Source organism: Spermophilus citellus, assembly GCF_964194105.1.
Source record: "Spermophilus citellus genome assembly, chromosome: 10".
NCBI lineage: Eukaryota > Metazoa > Chordata > Mammalia > Rodentia > Sciuridae > Spermophilus > Spermophilus citellus.
The window spans coordinates 128,854,654-128,874,681 of record NC_138197.1 but is presented as its reverse complement, the minus strand read 5'-3'; the positions used below and the strand labels follow the sequence as shown (position 1 = coordinate 128,874,681).

At 46.9% G+C, this 20,028-nt stretch overlaps 1 protein-coding gene across 5 annotated transcripts in view; it reads right to left on the bottom strand.

The window, feature by feature from the left end:
• The window catches only part of TNRC6B (trinucleotide repeat containing adaptor 6B), a 246,723-nt gene extending 239,384 nt beyond the window's left edge, over window positions 1–7,339 (bottom strand). For 2 of the 5 annotated variants that reach the window (XM_081309335.1, XM_081309338.1), the window contains exon 1: window positions 7,031–7,339. The gene's annotated coding sequence lies outside the window, so the exon portion shown is untranslated. The remainder of the gene's footprint in view (window positions 1–7,030) is intronic. The other 3 variants (XM_081309333.1, XM_081309337.1, XM_081309334.1) reach the window with 2 other exon arrangements.
• Between the last annotated feature and the right edge of the window lie 12,689 nt (window positions 7,340–20,028).

The window sequence follows — 20,028 nt, the reverse complement described above, 5'->3', positions numbered from 1 at the left end:
GCACAGCATCAGCACACAGTGTGTAGTCAAATATCCAAAAAAAGTAGTCATGTGCATCCCTAGCATGTATTAAGATTTTTAATAACCATTCTGATTATTTTAACTAATAAGGATTAAGGGGATATTCACTAAACTATAATGACTAAATAAAATTTTTAAATTAATATTTGTAATTATATTATTTCTGTAATCTTAATATGTTTACCTCTGAGTAGAAATTAAGAAAAAAATATAAGGCTGAGGTGTAGCTCAGTGATACAGTGTTTGCTGAGTACTGGAAAGGCCTGGGTTTAATCCCCAGCACTGCAAGAAATATATATTTTTAAATGTGCATACACACACACACACACACACACACACACACAGTATAAATGTACCAAAAGATTATACTGTACCCCATAAAGGTATACACATTATTATCTGTCACATAAAAAAGAAAAAGGATGCGAGAGAAAATAGAACCTGAAGACAATTTAAAATGGATCAGTTCTTCCCATATTTACTTTAACCATTAGCATTACTAAGAGTTTTAATTTTTTTTTAAATTTTGGTGCTGGAGATCAAACCCAGGGCCTTATACACACTAGGCACATGTTCTACCACTGAGGAGCACCCCTAGTCTAGGATATTTTAAATTCTATTTTCAATTCTGTCTTTGTTAACTTCGTCTGAAATGGTTTCGTGGACCTACAACCTTGACAATTCACAGTATTTGATGCTGGGGATACAAATATGAACAAAAAAGACAAAGTATGCTATGTTCTGTTATACCTGTTAAATGCTTATTTCATTCCAATTATATTAAATACTCTGTTTTTAAATAAAGCAATATTGGGCTGGGGATGTGGCTCAAGCGGTAGCGCGCTCGCCTGGCATGCATGCCGCCCGGGGTTCGATCCTCATCACCACATACAAACAAAGATGTTGTGTCCACCGAAAACTAGAAAATAAATATTAAAAAATTCTCTCTCTCTCTCTCTGTGTCTCTCTCTGACTCTCTCTTTAAAAAAAAAAAAACAATATCCCCCAATCTGGGATGAAGATGATTAGTAAGTCACTCGAGAAGTCACACATTCTGAGGACTAAAGAGGCATTAACTAAAGTTGGGGTGCAGGTCCCCTAGATGGCAAGAACAGTATGTGCAGGACAGTACCCTGGGTATTACAACATGCATTTCAGGGACTTGAAGAAGATCAGTGTGCGAGACAGGCAGCCAAGGGCAGTGGCAAGAAATGAGGCAGGGGATGGTGGCAGGGTCTTTACTGAGCATTCAAGCGAATAAAAACAAGTGTTCAGGTTCTTATTCTCAAGGAGTTTATATTATAGAGGGGACGATGACAGGTCTCATTAACACTTTTAAGCAGGGGAGAAATGTCAAATTTATACTTCTTTATACTTATTTTTTAAGCAAACATTTTTTGTTGAGGTACAGCAATACAGATCTGTAGTTTAAAAAATTATTTTTTATCTAGTTTCAACAATTCTGAGGCACGGAATCCCTACTTGCATAAGAAAAATCTAGGGCTCTACATAACTTAAGTAATTTATTTTGGGCATTTTTCAATACACATCTGAATACTTACAATGTAGCTAGCACAGTTTAATGTGAGTTTGGAGGTGCAGAAAATAGTCTTTGTTTTAAGAAACTTACAACCAAGTGGGATAGACAGATCTAAAAACATGATAGACAGATCTAAAAACAAGAAATGAGAAAAGACACTGGAGCAGAGAGGAATTAAATCTTCCTAGGAAGAATTAAAAATTTCACCTCTGTCTTAAAAGGGCTTTACAATTTTTTTCCACTAGTTTTTTGGTTCTCATTCCTGGGCTTGGAACATAGTTGGTACTCAAGCAAATGTCTACAATACAAACAAACCTAGGACTTTTGACTCCCAGTTCAAAGACTCTCACCTCTGCCCCATCTGGAAGGGTATGCATTAGTATCCGTCAACGTGGAACTACTGTGCAGTTCTACTTCTGAAGCTGCTTTCAGAGCCAGTTTACAAATCACAAAAGAAAGTCTCATTAAAGTCAGACTTCATTTTGACTCAGCCTGAAAACCTATAACAACCTCAAAACATAGTTATTTTTCAAAAACAATCTAGGAGCTGAGGGTATATCTTAAGAGGCAGAGCACTTGTCTACCAAGCTGGAGGCCCTGGTTTTCATCCCCAGCACTGGCCAAAAAAAAAAAAAAAAAAAAAAAAGACAGGGGCTGGGGTTGTGGCTCGGTGGTAGAGTGCTTGCCTAGCATGCACGAGGCACTGGGTTTGATCCTCAGCACCACATAAATGTAAAATAAAGATATTTGTCCAGGGGCTGGGATTGTGGCTCAGTGGTGGAGTGCTTGCCTGGCAGGCATGAGGCCCTGTTCGATCCTCAGAACCACATGAATGTAAAATAAAGATATTGTGTCCAGGGCTGGGGATATGGCTCAAGCGGTTGCACGCTCGCCTGGCATGCACGAGGCGCTAGGTTCAATCCTCAGCACCACATACAAATAAAGATGTTGTGTCCGCCGAAAAATAGAAAATAAAAAATATTAAAATTCTCTCTCTCTCTCTCTCTTTAAAACAAATAAATAGTAGATAGATTAACTATCCATAGCTTTTTGTGTCAAGGTTTGTGGAGGGGAGTAAATCTACATTCAGAGGATGAAGAAATGCTTCTGTGAAGATAATGAAGAAAATATGCCATATACTTCTTTGTAATTCATGATCTCTGTCCTCAAAGGACTTATATATATTTTAGTTTCCAACTGGAAAGATAAAACATAACACATAAAAAGAATAAAACAAATACAAGGTAGCAGTTGTTCATTTATTTAAAATATTTACCAACTGCCTAATACAGGCCAAGTCAGGAGGAGTTTGGGGGATACAAAGACAAGGAAGGTAAAGGCCTGTCTTCAGGGAAACTCAGTCTTAAGGGGAAAGGCAATACACAGTCCAGGACAAGCAGAGCTATTACTCAGCAGGTATAGGCAGATGAGAACTCGGCTGTATATGTCTGGCATTAGTTCTAATTCATCAGTCATTCTTTTTTTTTTTTTTTTTTTTTTTTTAGTTCTCGGCGGACACAACATCTTTGTTTGTATGTGGTGCTGAGGATCAAACCCGGGCCGCACGCACTCCAGGCAAGCACGCTACCAGTTGAGCCACATCCCCAGCCCTCATCAGTCATTCTTACTGGCTAGTGTCTGTGCTTATCCTCTCATAATACCAACTCATAAAATTTCTAAGAAATTACTATATGAGAAATGATATCCACCCCCCCAAAAAAATATTAAAAGATTAAAAGAGCACGTGGTGAGAACTGATGTTTAGGGATGGTGTTGGGTCTCCCTGAGTTTCTTAGCAAGGAAGGTCGGCATTTTGGAAAAGGATACTAGTTCTAGGTGAGGGGAATGGAATTACCAAGGGGCCAGGGGCTAGAATTACCCGTCTGGTCCTTCAACATGTGTTGAAGACATGGTTTAGAGCTATGCCACTCAACATAGGAGCCACTGACCACATCTGCCTATAAAGCATCTGAAATGTAGTCAGTCTGAACTGAGATGTATATGAGAGAAAAATATGCTCCAAATTTCAAAAACTTAAGTGAAAAAAATGTAAAGAATCTCAGTAACAATTTTAATGATCACATATGTAAATAACATTTTGGATATACTCCAATAATTGAAATAAAGTGCTATGAAAACCAACTTCACCCCTTTCCTCTTACTTTTCTAATGTGGCTACTAAAAAATTTTAAGTTACATACATGGCTCACATTTGCAGTTTTTGCTTTCTACTTCTATTGGACAGGGCTAGTCTAAGGAACTTTAAAAAACAGGCTGAAGAGTTTAAACTTTCTGGGGAATGAAACACCAAGGAAGGTTTACAAACCAAAGTGTTTGTGGTAGATCTGGGAGGGAGCAGGAAACATGAACAAGGCGCTGTTTCAGGAAGACTAGTGTAAGGGCAAAACACTGGAGGCAGCTGTCAATGTCAAATGCCAAAGGGTAAGCAGGCTACTCAGCTGGAAAGGATACAAGGTCTCTAGAAGCAACAAGCTGGGTGGACAGACAAGGAAGAACTCAAGAGCAGTTTGAGGGCTGGGGATGTGGCTCAAGCGGTAGTGCGCTCGCCTGGCATGCATGCGGCCCGGGTTCGATCCTCAGCACCACATACAAACAAAGATGTTGTGTCCGTGGAAAACTAAAAAACAAAGTACCTCTCTCTCTCTTAAAAAAAAAAAAAAAAAAAAAAAAAAAACCTGTTCTCTCTTAAGCATAAAAAAAAAAAAAGAGCAGTTTGAGACTAGGGAAGAATAACAGGTGCAAGTGCTGAGCCCAGCCTGGATAATCAAGATGCAACACTCATATGAGTTAGCAAGCCCAGCACAGTTTAGGTTAAACCTAGTTTAGCTTAATAATAAGGGTGCCCAGGCAGAGGTACAAGTCAGAGAACAGAACGAGTGTCCTCTTCAGCAATTATAGATATATCTCTATATGGTAAGACTTCCAACAGTGGGAAGTCCCAGAGAATGCCAAGAGGAGATAGGCAACACTACCAGAAATGACAGTATAATAAACAATAAAAGCAAAAGCCCAACTTATAATGAATAAATATTTTCTGGGAGTCTGCTCTATGCCCAAACTCTTACAGGCTCTGCAGATATGGCAAAAATAGACACGGTCCTGAATCACAAATTGCAGTGAGAGCTATGAAAAATGAACAGGAGCTCTGAGAGACCTGAGGGTGGATGGCAGTTGTGGGATGAGGTCTCGAAGAAAAGCTTCTCTGAGCAATGACAATTTAATCTGAACCTTGAGTTGGTTGGGTGATGACTTGAACCCTGAACTAAATTGCATTTTTTAGCTTTATAAAACTCAAATGGAAGAAATATAAAGACCTTAGATGTATTTGTGTGAAAATGTTCTTAATTTCTAAAAACCAAAAATAGACTTAATGTTCAATTCTTAAGTATGGGCAGCCTATTCACCAGTGGTGCCTCCTTCTCTACTCCTCTGCTCCGCATGTCCTTTCTACCTTTCTGGCTCTGGATAATTTAGAGTGGCTCAGAGGTAGAGTACTTGCCTGGCAAATATGGGACACTGGGTTCCATCCTCAGCACCACATAAAAATAAAATAAAGGTATTGTGTCCACCTACAACTAAAAAATAAATATATATATATAAAAAAAGAACAACTTGAGATTAAACCTATGTCCTTGAACTTCCCAAATGTATGGTTCTTACAGTCCTTTTTCTCGTCCCTGGAACAGTAATGATATTACCTGAAGAGGCTGAGACATGGTAAGCATGAAATAAATGTTAGCTAACATTACTACCATTTGAACAAATGGTATTGTTCTTATTTTAAAACATTTTAAGTGCTTCTATGTGAATGATGAAAAAGTTATTTTCACAGGCATGACATTTATGTTCCAGTTTGGAAATTTCTATCAGAAACACTGCTAAAATAATGATTTTGGGGACAAGCACTTAAAAGCCATCAAGAACAGCGGTTGAGGGGGTGAATGCCTGTAATCACAGTTACTTTGAAGGCCAAGGCCCAAGAGTCGAAAGTCTGAGGTCAATCTCAGTAATTTAGATAGATCCTGTCTCAAAGGTTGGCAATGTAACTAAGTGGCGGAGTGCCCTAAATTCAATCCCTAGTACCGCAATACTTACATACATAGATAAAATAACTGTCAAGAACTAAGAAAATATACAGGTATCCTTATTATCCCCACTGATCTCAGGTAGGGCAAGCCTATCTGATTTGTGTTCTGGGTACTGGTAAATACGCACAAGTGTGGGGACATACTACATTCATAACCCTCCCACGACCCACCTCACACCATAGAGATAGAGGCAAGACAAAGTGCTACAAGCTCTGCTCCTTAAGAGGCATTTACATGACACTACCAAAAATACATATGGTTTTAAACCAAGATTCCAGATGCTTCTCCAAATCAACAGGAAACCTACACTACTGAAATTTTAAAAAATAACCTCTAGCATTAAACTTACACAAGATGCGAAAATGTGGACTTGTATATACCTTAACTTCTATTTGCTTAACTGTTGAGGGGACACTAATAATAATACAAAGGCCAAAAGATACAAGGAGTTAAAAGTCCCAGAATGGTAACTAACCTGTGCCCAAAAAATTTACAAGGGGCTGGTCTTGAGGCCCTCACGAGGCTGCCCTTTACTGGGAGTCCTTAGCCACTAGTGTATTTCGCTGGATGGGGCACTTGGCCACCACGGCCAATAAACCCGCTAGTTTGAGTCTTAAGGGCACCAGACAGGGGAAGGTGGAACGCACACGGGGGCCGTTTGGAAAGCCATCATTTCTCCGGCCCCTCGTTTCCTGGTCCGAAGCCACAAGCGCCTCCCCGAGCCGCCACTCGGGCAGCGTCCGGGAGCCCCCGGCCCGGCGAAGCTGGGCACACGATGCCTCCCCATCACGCAGGTCCCGGGCGCGAGGCGGGGACGCCGCGCAGGGACCCGAGCTCGGAGGCTTGACGTTGCCTCCGCCGCCGCCAGGCAGAGGCGGACGCAGCTCCGCGGGCCTGGGCTCTCGGTCGCGTCGCGGGGCCCGAGGACTCCCCGCCGCTAGGCCCCCCAGCGACGGGAAGCGAACTCGCCACCGCCAGCCCACCCGGAAGCCCTCCCCCCCAGCTCACACCTGCCGGCGCGTGACGCGGGAGCCGCGCGCGTCCGCCCGCCCGTCCCTGCCCGGCCACTCCGGGCGCCGCGGCCCAAGAGCCGGACGTCGCCCGCGGCCCCGGTAGTCTCTCGACTCCCATCCAGCTTCGTGGCGCGCGCCGGGCGCAGCCGCCCCCACCAACCCCGCGCGCTCACGCCCCCTGCCCGGCCCGTTCCCGCCGCGCGCGCTCAGTCGCGAGGACACGTACATGCCGCGTCTCGGCCGCGCCGCGCGCCCCCGCGTGGGCGCCCTCGCCCACCCGGGGGCGCCCCACTCGGACTGGACGGTGCGCGGGGGAGGGGAAGGACCGCGCGGCCGACAGTACTCACCGCGGAACCGCGCCGGCTCCGAGTGCGCGGCGTTCCGCTGTGAGGCGAGACGAGGCGTGCGGTTCCCGCTTCTCCGCAGGCTATGCGGGCGACGTCGCAGGGGGGCCGAGGGGCGTGGGGTTTACTCCCTCCCGCTTCACCTTCTAGAAGCTCGGGGACCCCAGAAACTAAAAACAAAATAAACAAACTTTCCCCTCCGCCTCCCTCCCCCAAAACCACAACACAAACACTGGGGGGCCCGCCCAGAGCCCCACTCCATTGGCTGTAGGGAGGTTGCCTCCGGTTCTCACTGGCTGGTTTTTGTGCCCGTCAAGCTGCTGTTCCGCCCCTCCAAGTCCTCGCCGCTGCCGTTGCCCTTCATTGGCTAAGTGCTTCCCGTTTGACGATCTAGGATTGGCTGAACGGCCTGCGCCAATCACGCGGAGACACACCCCCTCAGCATCCCAGAGGCCGCTTCCTTGGTCGCGGACCCAGAGAGTCAAAGGGGAAACTAGAGCATGATGGCGGCCGAGCTTGCTTGGCGCAACCATCGTCTTTTTTCTTTTTTTTAGTTCATCAATGCCTCTCCCAGGCGCTGTTTCCTTTAAGCTCCTCTCTCCATCCAATACTGCCTAATAACGGAATCTATACGTGCCGGCTTCTTGATTTATCCCCACAGAAGTGTTGAGTGTGGGCTGGTTGTGCGTCATTGGACTGTCAGGATGTCGCTCGCAAGTCAAATCCTCAAACCATTGGTGGGACAGCAAGAAAGCCCGGCTCACAACAAGGGCTGATGCCATTGGTTTGAATCCACTGAGTTCTTTCCTGGTTCTTTATTGGGCACACAAATGCGTCCTTCAGACCCGGGTTTGCTGTGCTACAGTTAATTGTTTAGAAGGGAGCTGGGACCAACTCTGATTAGTTGACCAGTAGTTGATAATAATGACTAACATTTATTGTGCGTGTTTTGTTCCAAGTACTGTATTGAATTCTTTACAGAGAACATCTGGTTAAACCTGTGAGTTACACACTGAGGTTTACAGGTAGGAAATGAAGGCTTGAGAGAGGTTAGGAAATTTGCCCAAGGTCATCCAGTTACAAAGTAGTTGGCGGGCCTTTCTTTATGTCCTGTATCTGATTCCAGAGCCTTCACTCTTTTCACTATGCTTTAGTGCCTCTTCTTGAGTTCATAAGCGTACCCGTCAATCAACCCAATATTTTAAAAACATTTCATTCAGATGCCAGGTTCCTCAATCAGTTTCTGGCAGTGACACTGCTGGAGACTACCTATAGCAAGGTTGTCATTGCCTCTACTTCATCCACCCTCAATTAGTCTTGATCTTTCCATGACAAATAGCCTGCATCTATGATCATTTTCTTTTCAGATTCAAGAATGGATATTTCTACCACCCTGGTATGCCCAGAACATGTGCGCATGTGCATTATACTAACTCTTACCATCCATCCATCTTCAGCTTGTTCCTTGGAGAGAGTCCTCAAGAGCTGGAAACAAGGAGGGAGAGAGAGAGAGAGAGAGAGAGAGAGAGAGAGAGAGAGAGAGAAATTGCCTTAGAAATAAATAATTGATTGCTTGCAAATGAAAAAGCCCTTCAGCTCCTGGAAAGCTCCCAGGGAGCTGATGCCAAGCAAACCTTGTGCTCCTGGCTTATGGCCACTGGGTTCTTTTCTCTGTGACAGCTTTCCATATTTCAGCCAGGGGAGGGCAGGATGCTTCGGACCCATTGCCAGAGGGCCAGCCCTAAGCCTCTGGGACGAAATGATCTTAAGGAGCACAATGCTGGACTCTAGCCCACATTCCATCAGGGGTAATTGCCATTTTACCATCCCAAATCCCTATCCCCTGTAGCTTCAGTGGGATCATGGCCCTTGTTTCACTTCCTAATCCAAGCTGTTGTGTAATCTCATTGGCACTGCTTTAATAATAAAACAACCACAGTAACATAATAATAACACTTATGACCTTTAAGTAAAGACAAAAATATTTCACAAACATTAATTAAGAGTAAATGGCAGGTATTCCTAGGGCAACTGCAAGGGCAGAAGAAAGATCATGAGTCACATTCTAATAAAGTTTCTAAGGACCTGAATCCTTACAGCTCCACACACATGCCCTATACCAGCATTCAAAAATCTGAGTATTTTGAACCAGAAAACACAAAGAATGTGGTGTCCAAAACCTTCCTAACATTCACATTGACTGATTGTACCCCTATTTTAACCCTAAAAATAGTGCTAATTTTTTGTTGTTATTTTTTGGTACTGGGGATGGAACTCAGAGGCTTTACTACTGAGCTACATCCTCACCCCTTTGTATTCTTTTTTAAAAATATTTTTTAGTTTTCAGCGGACACAACATCTTTGTTTGTATGTGGTGCTAAGGATCGAACCCTGGCCGCACACATGCCAGGCGAGCACGCTACCGCTTTAGCCACATCCCCAGCCCTCTTTTATTTTGAGACAGTGTCTCACTAAATGGCTCAGGATACTTCAAAGTTGCAATCCTCCTGCCTCAATCTCCCAAGTCACTGAGATTAGAGGCATGCACTAGTTAGTATTTAGTTTTATATTTAATTGTTGGATATATCCCGGTTGTAATTATACTGAAATAATCTCTTTTTCATCTTTGTATCCCTTACATTGCTCTGATCATAAAAGGTTCCCAAATAGATAATTGTTCAGTAAATATTTAGCAAACATGTGGAGCACTTGCTTAGGGAACAAAGGTTGTACACCTTCCTTATGGTCAGGAACCTTAGTCTGGGAGGGGGCAGGCAACAGGTACACAGACAATCATAGTGTAGTGCTGGGACAATTGGCCCTAGAAGCACATGGGATAGTCAGGGATTTCCAGGGATAGCTAACCAGAAAAAGTGACATATAAAAGAAAATTAAAGTGCCATCTACAAAGAAAACTAAAGACTATTGCCTGTTAGCCAGGCAATAGTCTGAAGATGTGTTGTTAACTGTAGCATTTGTTTTCTGGGGTTAGGGAACAGGATGGGAATATCCGGGAGCGGCCAAAGCCTGTTATTCCTATATTCTTTGTCTTTGAAGGCCTTCAATTATTTGACCATTCTGCCTCATTGTGCTTCTCTCCTTGTGAGAAGATGGGAAGCCTGAAACCTTGTCATAGTTGTCCACTTAAGAATAGGGAAATAATTTCCAAACAAGATTGCTAGGTGTTTTTTTTTTAATCATAGAAGTAACACTGAATAAATATATGACATTTACTCAATTTAATATGGTATTCTATATTTCAGACAGTATAAAAAGTTAAAAAGTAAAAAATAAAAGCTTTCCATAATCCTATCTCTACGGCCAGCCACCCATTAAGGAGAGTGTCTCCTCAGACTCTTTCATGACTAGATCCACACATGGATTTCTTCTTCGAACAGTGGGATGTGGTGCAGGGTCATATCTGGGCTTTGAGAGCTTTTGTTACTCTAAAGTGCAGCTCTGAATGGAACCTGTCCTCATTTTCTGTCTGGATAAGAAGGAAGCCAATAAATCAATCAAATATTTATCACAGAGGATGAGGGTTTCAAATTTCTGTCTCATGAAGTGTTAGGACTCTGGGGCTTGCTCAGCTTGGTGTGAATGTACAGCTAAGGGGGTGAGGGTGTCCGCTGAGCTCACCCTCACTGCCCTAGGGCTTTCAGGCACGACTTGGTGATTGTGGCCACAAACCATACCCTTAAAGGCAGCCCAGATCAGAAAATGAAATGCTGGGTTACTCTCCTATACTCTCCCTCTCTCTGCATGCTACTCAGGGTTAATATTTTTTGTTTGTTCCCACCCAACCAGAGTTGAGTGTAAAAAGACCCCTCGAGCCCTGCACACTTGTGTGCAGGCATGGGCACTGTGTTCTTGGAGCACTATACCATTCTTAGAGTTCTATATGTGGTGTTCCATTGAGTTGGTTTTTTGCTGGAAGGGAAGGCAGATTTAATGAGTGATAGCTGCCTTGGATGGTGACCAAGAGTGCTCCAAGCCATCCAAAGCAACAGTCTTCCTTTTTGTCCCTTGAGAGATTGTACTGTGATCTCTGCCCTTGGTCTGGACAAAATCCAAGGCAGTGGGGATTTTTGGCAAACACTTCTGCAGTGACCCAACCTTGGGACGACATAGCCAGCTGGTTCTACTCCAGCTCTGATTTCTGTGGCACAGGAGAACACCCACCACACTTTGTCCTGGCCTCTCATTGCTATGAGACATTGGGCAGTGCTTGTAAAGTATTCTACAATTCTTGAAGCTTCTAACAATAGGATGATCCCTGTCAAGAAACCTGACAAGGGGACAGCTATCAGCTGATACTGCTCACTTGGGCCTGGGTGTGGCAATAGCCTAAGACCAGGATCAATGTGGGAGAGGAACATACTAGTGTGTGCCAACGACAAAGGGCATGCTCATAAGCATTTATTGCATGTCTGTGGCATTTACTGTGCAACAAAGCCCTTGAGATAGACGCTGTGCCACTTCCAAATCACCCCTCATTTTTTATGACCACACTTCCTGAAAGCTACTCAGTCAAGCAGCAAACCCTGGAACCCTTCAGCATGCTGGCCAATGTTAGATGCACGGGAGGGGTTTCACAAGAAGGCAAGGAGATGTTGTTGTTAATAATCACTGTCCTATCCTGGACATGTGCATGTGTCTGTCAGACCCCATACTGGGGGCTTTGCACGAATGGTGGCAGTCATGCTTCACAGCAACCATGGTTATCCCCATTTTCCAGATAGGAAAACAAAGGCACTGAAGGGCCAAGTAACTTGCTCCAGGTCACCACAGGTAGTTGTTGAATCCACAGTTGAACCCGGGCAGTCTGACTCCAGTGAGTGAGCTGAGCCACACAGCTGTGGTGCCCAGAGATGTCTACAGTAAGAACTCCACAGCACAGCTGGGGAAACAACCAGCCCCCAAAAGAACAGCAGCCCCCATAGTTTTTATTCACATACTCCACCCTCCTTTTCCTATAGACTCAGGGAAAGAGGCACACCGCTCCCTGGTGAAGTTGCTGCCTCTGGACGTTCTTCCTCTGTAACCCAGTTGGCATCTGCTCTCCTTCTAGCCCTTCAGAGAGCCTGCCTGCCTTCCTTCCCTTTTCTCTTCCTCCCTCCCTCCCTCCCTCTCCTCCTCATTCCTTACTTCCCTTTTCTATTTCCATAGCCCAACTTCTTAAATAATAATAACCAGTGACCGTCTCTAGCACTACCAAGCTCCCTTCTGTAAACCTGGCTTCTAGCCCTAATGCTACTCAAACTTGTTTCTCTAAGCTCATCTATAACCTTTTTTTGTGGCCAAGATCCAAGAGACTTTCCCAGTCCTTGTTTCCATGGCTTCACCACTATGTTTTACTCAGAGAATCTTTACTTTGCTTCCCAAAATAGCCAGCTTTCCTCCTACCTCTACAACTGTTCATGCTCTTTTTCCTACCATCTCTTTTTCTGGGCTCCTTCAAAGTGCCTGGGTGCACTTCCCTCCTTATGTGGTCCTCTGAGGGCACAGGGTGGGGGGAAGCCAGGTCAGTATCCTGCCTTCACCTCGAAGATTACCATCTCCATCTCTCCATCTCCAGCCTTTGTTCTGAGCCTGCTTGCATCTAACTCTGTGCAGGTCACATAAACTATCCAGCTTCAGTTTCCTTAGTTCTAAAATGAATATATCAAATCACATTTGTTATTCTCAACCCCAAGATAATGATAAAACTTAATATTTTAAAGCATATACTCTGGCAGGCAGGACTGGGTATATAATTGTGGGATCCAGTGCAAAATGAAAGCACAGGGCTCCAAATTATGAAGATTTGCAAGATGGCAACGGCAGAGCATTAAACCAAATGTGGACCCCTCACCTTCTGAGTCCTGTGGAAACCACAGGTTGCATGACCAGAAAATGGGCCCTTGTGTGTTTCACATATGTTAATTTAGTCAACCCTCAAACAATCTTAGGAGGTAAATACAGATGAGGGAAGAGGAGAAGAGGAACTGCCCAAGTTCACACAGTTTTTAATTGGTAGATATGAAAAAAAAATCATAGCTACCTATCAGGGTTATTGTGAGACTCATAAGGAGAAGGTGTCCAGTGAGGGATGGTTTCCTCCAAGGGACTCCTCAGTGGGGCCATGCCCAGCCCTTCCTTGGTGAGTTTGTCTATTCCTACTCTGTATCTCTGCCAAGTATGCCCCTTCCTCCTTATCCTGCACCCCCTTCTACATTTCTACTCCCTCTCTCCCTTCTCCAGGCTTTTAGCAGAGTGGAAAGCAAGGCCCACCCCTTTTCCTCCCCTCAGATCCCCTGGCTGCCCTGATGGAGTCTTCACCATCTTGATTGCCTGATGCTTGGGATTTTACTAAGAGTTCTACATAGGGGCTGCACCTTTCCCTGCCTACCTCCTTCCTCTCCTTGAACTCCTCAAGGGTAGCTCAGAGATCCCGCCCTCCTTCCCGGATCCTCCCCTGACCCACACTCCAGGCTGAGTGCCCCCTCTGGGCTCCACACTTCCTGAGCCTCTCCACCATAACACTTGCCTCCCTGGGTCCTTCTTCCCAACCAGGTACTGAACATCTTGGGGACAGACACCAGTTCTGACTTATCATAGCACCTGGGGCACAGAAAATTCTCAATGAGCTTTTTCAAATGAAGGAATGAATGAATAAAAGTATGAAGTAACTGTTGCTTAAAACTTGGGCTCTCGTATGTGCCTTGGCAAGGGTGGGGCAACTAATGGGCACCTCTGTGAACTGATGACATGGGTGGAAACCAGTAACGGCTCCCCTGTTTCTGATGAGGGAGGGGACCTCTGGGATGACAGGTAGGACGGTTGGGAGGTGGTGCTGGGAGCAAAGGCATGGAGGACAGGTGTCCTAGGCCCAGAGGCCAGCCTGCCACCTGTTTGGGCACTGCCTGTGAGGTAAGAATGTTTCTTTTTTTCTTTTTAAGGAAGGAGTTTCGGGCTGGGGTTGTGGCTCAGCGGTAAAGCACTCGCCTAGCATTCATAAGGCCCTGGGTTCGCTCTCCAGCACCCCATAAAAATAAAATAAAGGTATTGTGTCCACCTACAACTAAAAAATAAATATTAAAAAAGGAAAGAGTTTAACTATGCTGCTCAGGCTGGTCTTGAATTTGTGGGCTCAATCCACTCTCCAACCTCAATCCACTCCCCTGCTACTCCCCGAGCAGTCGGGATTCTAGGTGTGCACCTTAAAAAATGGGTTTTACATTTTTATTTATCTATTTGGGGCAGCTGTATATGGAACCCCAGGACCTTGCACAGGCTAAGCACACAGTCTACAGGCTGAGCTACACCCTCTGTCTTGGTTTTTATATTTTTAAATGATTGAAAACAATTTAAAGGAATAATTCTTTGTAGAACATACAAATTATGTAAGATCTAAATTTCCGAATCCAAAAAGTCTCACAGACGCCCGGCTGCACCCGCTCTTTTACAGCTGGTCTGTGACTGCTTTGGTGCGATAGAAGTCCTGTGTCTGAGAAACCTGGAGTATTTACTCAGGCTCTTTGCAGGAAGATCTTGCCCAACCCGGCCCTGCCATCTGCCCCAGAGCAAGGACGCGAGCTGCCAGCTGGCCACAAGGGGTCAGCCTTTCCCCACATTGCCGCCAGCCGCCTGGGCTCCTCCAAGGAGCCAGCACACAGGTTTCTTCAGGGCCACCAGAGGGACGTCAGGATCTTCCCAGTGCAGCCAGGGGACAGCCAGTGGAGCCATTATTGGGAGAGGCTAGAGGAAAACCCCCAAATAAATAAATAAATAAATAAATAAATAAATAAATAACCATTTTTAAGGCCAGGCAAAGTGGTGCACACACGGCACACAGACAGGGGCTTGGAAAGGGTTGTGGCTGGGTGCAGGGTTGGCCAGCCTCTCTGGAAATGTTGTTTCTTAGGTTTTATTTTATTTATTTACTTATTTTTATAGTGCTAGGGATGGAACTCAGGCCTCACCCCTGCTAGGTAAGAGTTCTACCACCAAGCTAGATCCCCAAGCCCTGATGTAGGTTTTATTTGTATTTTATATTCAAAGGATTCTCAAACTAAATTAACATTTCACCCAAAACTATCCATCAAGAAAAGTTGTGGGGCTGGCTGGGGTTGTGGCTCAGCGGCAGAGCGCTTGCCTTGCACATGTGAGGCACTGAGTTTGATCCTCAGCACCACATAAAAATAAATAAACAACATAGAGATTAAAAAGAAAAAAAAACTTGTGGGATTTTTGTGCCACCAGCTAATGTTGCAGCTCTTTCTGAGGCAGGGCCATGTGTTGGGGGCTGGGGGTGTTTAGCCCCATGTGCCAGAATCTCAGCTGCATAATTGGCAAATATGCAGGGGGCGGGGCAGGGAGAGAATCCAGGAGAGAACATCCCAAGACCTGGATCTAACACTCCTGGGTGGGTGCTTCTCCCGAGTTCGTCCTCGTGCTGGGGCACTCTATGTGACTACTCCCTGGCCTCAGGACAGGGGCTCTGAGATCAGCCCCGTGGACACACGAGAAAACCAGGGTTCAGGAATGTGAACTAGCTTGCCAGGTCTTTAGCCATTCAGTGGCAGAATGAGGATTCCACATGCCTCTCTGTCCTGAAGCCTGTCCTCTCCACCATACATGCCAATAAGGTCCCAGCAAGAGGCATGCAGCCAGCCACGCCACCAGAAGACCAGCGTCTTCCTCCCTCACCATATATTCCCAGGCCAGGCACCCAGTGTGTATCCACAGGACGAACAAACATGCACGGCCTTCCAACGGCCACCATGAACTGCCCTCTCCCTGTCCAGTCATCTAAACTCCAAGACACCTTCAGGAAGAGACGAGACAGGGAATCAACGCCGCACACAGGAAATGAGAGTCACCAGGCACAGTTCTTGGCACACAATGGACTCTCCCCGCTCAGGGCCTGTTCTTGCCTTTGGCTGCTTTTCCTCTTTCAGGCTCCCATGCATTTGCTGGCATCTGCAGTGGGTCCTAGTCAGTCTCTTTCTACGACGTGGACATCTGTTCCCGAAGCTGCATTTTAGTGACTGCAGACGTGGCCCTGTCTCCTAACCACTTTCATAGGTGGAAACTAGCTTTCGACTGGTCACCTGGAGAGAGGCCACTCAGCGCAGTGAAAGTGCTCTTGGGTGTCCTTGCCAGCCCGCCCTTCCCATGACTTGTTGGGTGGCTTTGGACAAATCTCACCTCCAGGAGGCTCCTTTCCTCCTCCCAATTCTGTGAGCATTTTGAAAGGACACACGCAGCAAGGGCCATTTCTGAGCAGCCAGGGGCCTGGAGCCATGGTTCTACCCAGTCTGAGGGCCTGGGAGATGAAGACTCCGCTTAGAACACACAGTGACAGGAGAAATGCTCCTAGAGGAGGGATAAGTGCAGGCCTTAAGAAACTAAGTGGCAGACAGCAGGGTCTCATTTGACTCTCGTGTACTGTGTAGCAAATCAGGAACAAGGCTGAAAGGGTCATGATTGATTTCCCATTTATTTATTTACTTAGTACTGAGGTGTGCACCCAGAGCCTCATACATGCCCAGCAAATGCTCTACCACTGAGGTACATCCCCAGCCCTTTGGACTTACAGTTTTTGAGACAGGGTGTCACTAAGTGGCCCAAGCTGGGCTTGAACTTGCCATCCTCCTGCCTCAGCTTCCTGAGCATCTGGGATAACAGGCGATTGCCACTGTGGCTGGTGACGCCTCACCAGTTTGTTAGTCTGGCTTATTTTCTGTTTTAAGTGACTGTTAAGTCTTCAATCTTTTAACAAATAGGTATGAAGCAAATACTGCGTTACAACAGTGAGCTAGACAGGTGAGGTCTAGCTGTTCTACCTGTTCTCCAGGTTCAGGAACCCTAAAGAATGGGTACCTGTGATGTCCTGCTGTAGCACATGGTATCTTCCTTGCTGCACAGGTGGGAGAGTAGAAGCCTTGAAGTGCATGCCTAACTGGGAAGTCTTTGCAATTAGCTTAAAAACACATTCGCACCCGCTTCTTGCCTTTGTCTAAGGTGTATGCGCTCCCAACCTTGGTCAGGCTCAGCTCACTGAGCCCAGGGTGTCTGTCTGTCCTGTGGCAAAGCTTGTACAGCTGGAACAGCAGTGCAGATGATCAATGACAGCCTCTGCGTCTTTGGGGCAGGAAGGCCTGAGTGTGGCACAGTGTGGCACGTTGCCAGATGACAAACTGAATCCACAGCGCACGGCAGGGCTAATTAGCTGCAGAGGGGGCTTTGTTGATGTTTATTCAGAATGTGGCCATGACAACCAGGTAGCAAATCCTTGGCCTGATTTGAGTTTGGAGGCTCTCTTGCCATCAGCCCTGGCTGCTTTTGGAACAGGGCCACTGCTGGGCACACACAGGCACACCCCAGGGTACTTTCCATGTGGGGTGTAGGTGAGACTCAAGAAGAGCAGCAGATTGGGAGGAAACCGGACAAGGAGCAGAGTGCAGTAAGGCAGCTGTGTGCACAGAAACACACCTGTTCTGGGGTGAGCATGGCAGTGAAGAGCTAATCAAGGTAACTAGGCTGAAACTGGAGGATGCCTCTCAGAGAGCTGTCCCAGAAGTCAAAATCTCAGGCACGTCAGCCACCTCCGACGAGCGCTCTGTCCAAGACACAGGGCAGAGAGCCTGGAAGTGCCTTTCAAGAAGTCATCTGTGGTTGTCGGAGCCTCAAAGTAGAAAGCAGGGGCCCTAAGCAGAGGGGATTTACACCCCCACCCGATGCATTGGGTGACATCTGGAGACATTGTGGCATGCAGCAGGTAGAGGCAAGGATGTCTCCACACCCTTCGATACTACCACAGCCCCTCCCTCAACAGAGGACTTGGCAGCTCCAAAGTGTCATTAGTGCTGAGAGTCTGAGCCTGAGGTACAGCTCCAGAACTGTATTTTATGTGATGAGGGACTTGGGAGAGCTGTGTACCTCACCTGAGAAATGGCAATCACACCTCATGCGGCTCAACACACAACCCGACGAGGCTCATGCCCCAAATACACATGAAAATTATTTGATGACTTTAAAAAGGGCTCTTTCCTCAGCTGTTCTTAATTTGAGACCTGTATGTTCCTAAATCACCTGGCACAGTGATCGGCAAATAGTAGGCATTTAATAAAAAGAGAAAAGCAGTGTGGTGGGGGCGACAGAGCCACTCCCCCTCTCGCCTCTTCTTCTGTGTCTAGGCTTCCCTTCTTGTTTAGATTTTCCATCAAGTTCTCTACAGGCGCAGGGTATTGATGTTAGCAGAGGCTGTCTTAGAAATACCCTTGATAGATCAGAGGTAGGACTAACCACATTCTGAGGACAGATACTACAGGTGACATAGGTCAAGGGACAGTCTACCAGCCCCATACAGAAGTTGGGCTTCCTGCCCTTGTGGGGCAGAAGCCATGGTGGCAGCAACACCAGGGGCTCTGCTCACTGGGAGGCTGGCCTTCTCCAGGGCTGCATGAGCTGCTAACCCTCAACCTGCAGTCTCTGCACTTGGTAGGCGAGACAGTGGCCTGGTGGGGTGGGGGCCATAAAGCCAGGGCCCCACACTGAGGGCCCTCCTAATCTGTCCTCCTCCAGCCCTTGCGGTGCTGCCAGCCTGCAGAAGCAGCTGGGCTGGGTCCAAGGGCACCATCCACCCCTGAACCTGGCCCCCAACTGGGAAGGCCAGATGTCCTCCTGAGATGTGGTGAGGGGGAGCATAGTTCACCAAGTACGTGCACATGCTGGAACAGAGGGTAGACGCACCCGAAACTGAGAAGTCAAGAGGCAGAACAGAGTGGGTGGAAGCTTAGGCCGACAAGCCAACAGTAAGAGCTGCATTTTATGACGTCACGGTCCTTGGCCATCTCTGCACTGTAGTTTCCTGAGCATTTTCAGAGCTTGAGGGGGCCAGAGACCATCTGACCCAGCCCTCTGAAAGGATGAAGAAACAGGCTAGAGGGGAGAGGGCCTGCAGGGAGAACCCCCCTTAAGGGTCGGCACTCTGCCCCACCTTCAGTCGCTTCCTCTTTAACATATGGTTTCCCCTAAGTCCTACAGAAAGTGAGAAAAGCCCCATCTTGGTACATGGAGAAACTGAGGCAGAAAGGAGGGCTGGCTCTAGGCTGCAGTGACTTGGAACTTCCACAGGGACCCTGCTAGGTGTCTCTCCTGGCCCTGCATGAAGGAGAGGGAAGAAGGGTAAAGCAGGCCAGCTTCCCACCTCTGGGCGGCACAAGGGCTGGCTGAGCTGCCTGCTTAGGCCTCTTGTGTCCCTCACCTCTAAGGGACCACTTGGAGCTAAGGCTTGGCCCCCACTCTCACATCTCCTCTGTCCTCTAGAAAGAGATGCGTCACATGGCCAGGCCTTGGTGCATAAGGAAGCACTTTCCAGAACTGTTTAAACCAGTCACCGGATGGGGAGGGGCATTGTGTACTGGGTGCCCTCACCCAGCACTGTGGCAGTGGCCACCTGCTTGGGGGGGACGAGGCCCCTGAGCAGAGCCCAATACGTCACAGGAGGCTAAGGCTAGTCTTTGGCTGAAATGTAACTGGGGAAGTTCTGTAAGTGGAGGGGACCCATGATCATCTTAGGGGGAAGGGGAAAATTCTCCTGTCTTTAGAGTCCAATTCTCCATCACCTGGGACCCTCTCTTTTCCTTCATTGGGCTGCAAACCAAAGCAAACTGAAGGGAGGCCCAGGCCAGGCCCTCTAAGAACCCATGGAGCGGCTGCAGCAGGCACCTGCCCAGGAGGCCTGGAGTACCAACCCCGCCTGCTGGGTTGGGGAGGGAAGGGACTTTTGCATGGGCGGGGTCCAAACTTGCCACTGACTGTGGGAGGCTGGTGTCTTCCCCTCTGTTCCCTCAGAGCCCAGTGTAGGTCTAGGCCAGGAAGGCCACAGCAGCCAGTGTCCCAGCTGTCCCAGATGCTCCTTCTACTGGTAGTTCTAAGGCTGGAGCAAGACTGGAACTGGGGACCCCTACTCAGAACCCTGTCCTTCCTGGTAGGAGCAACCAAAAAGCACC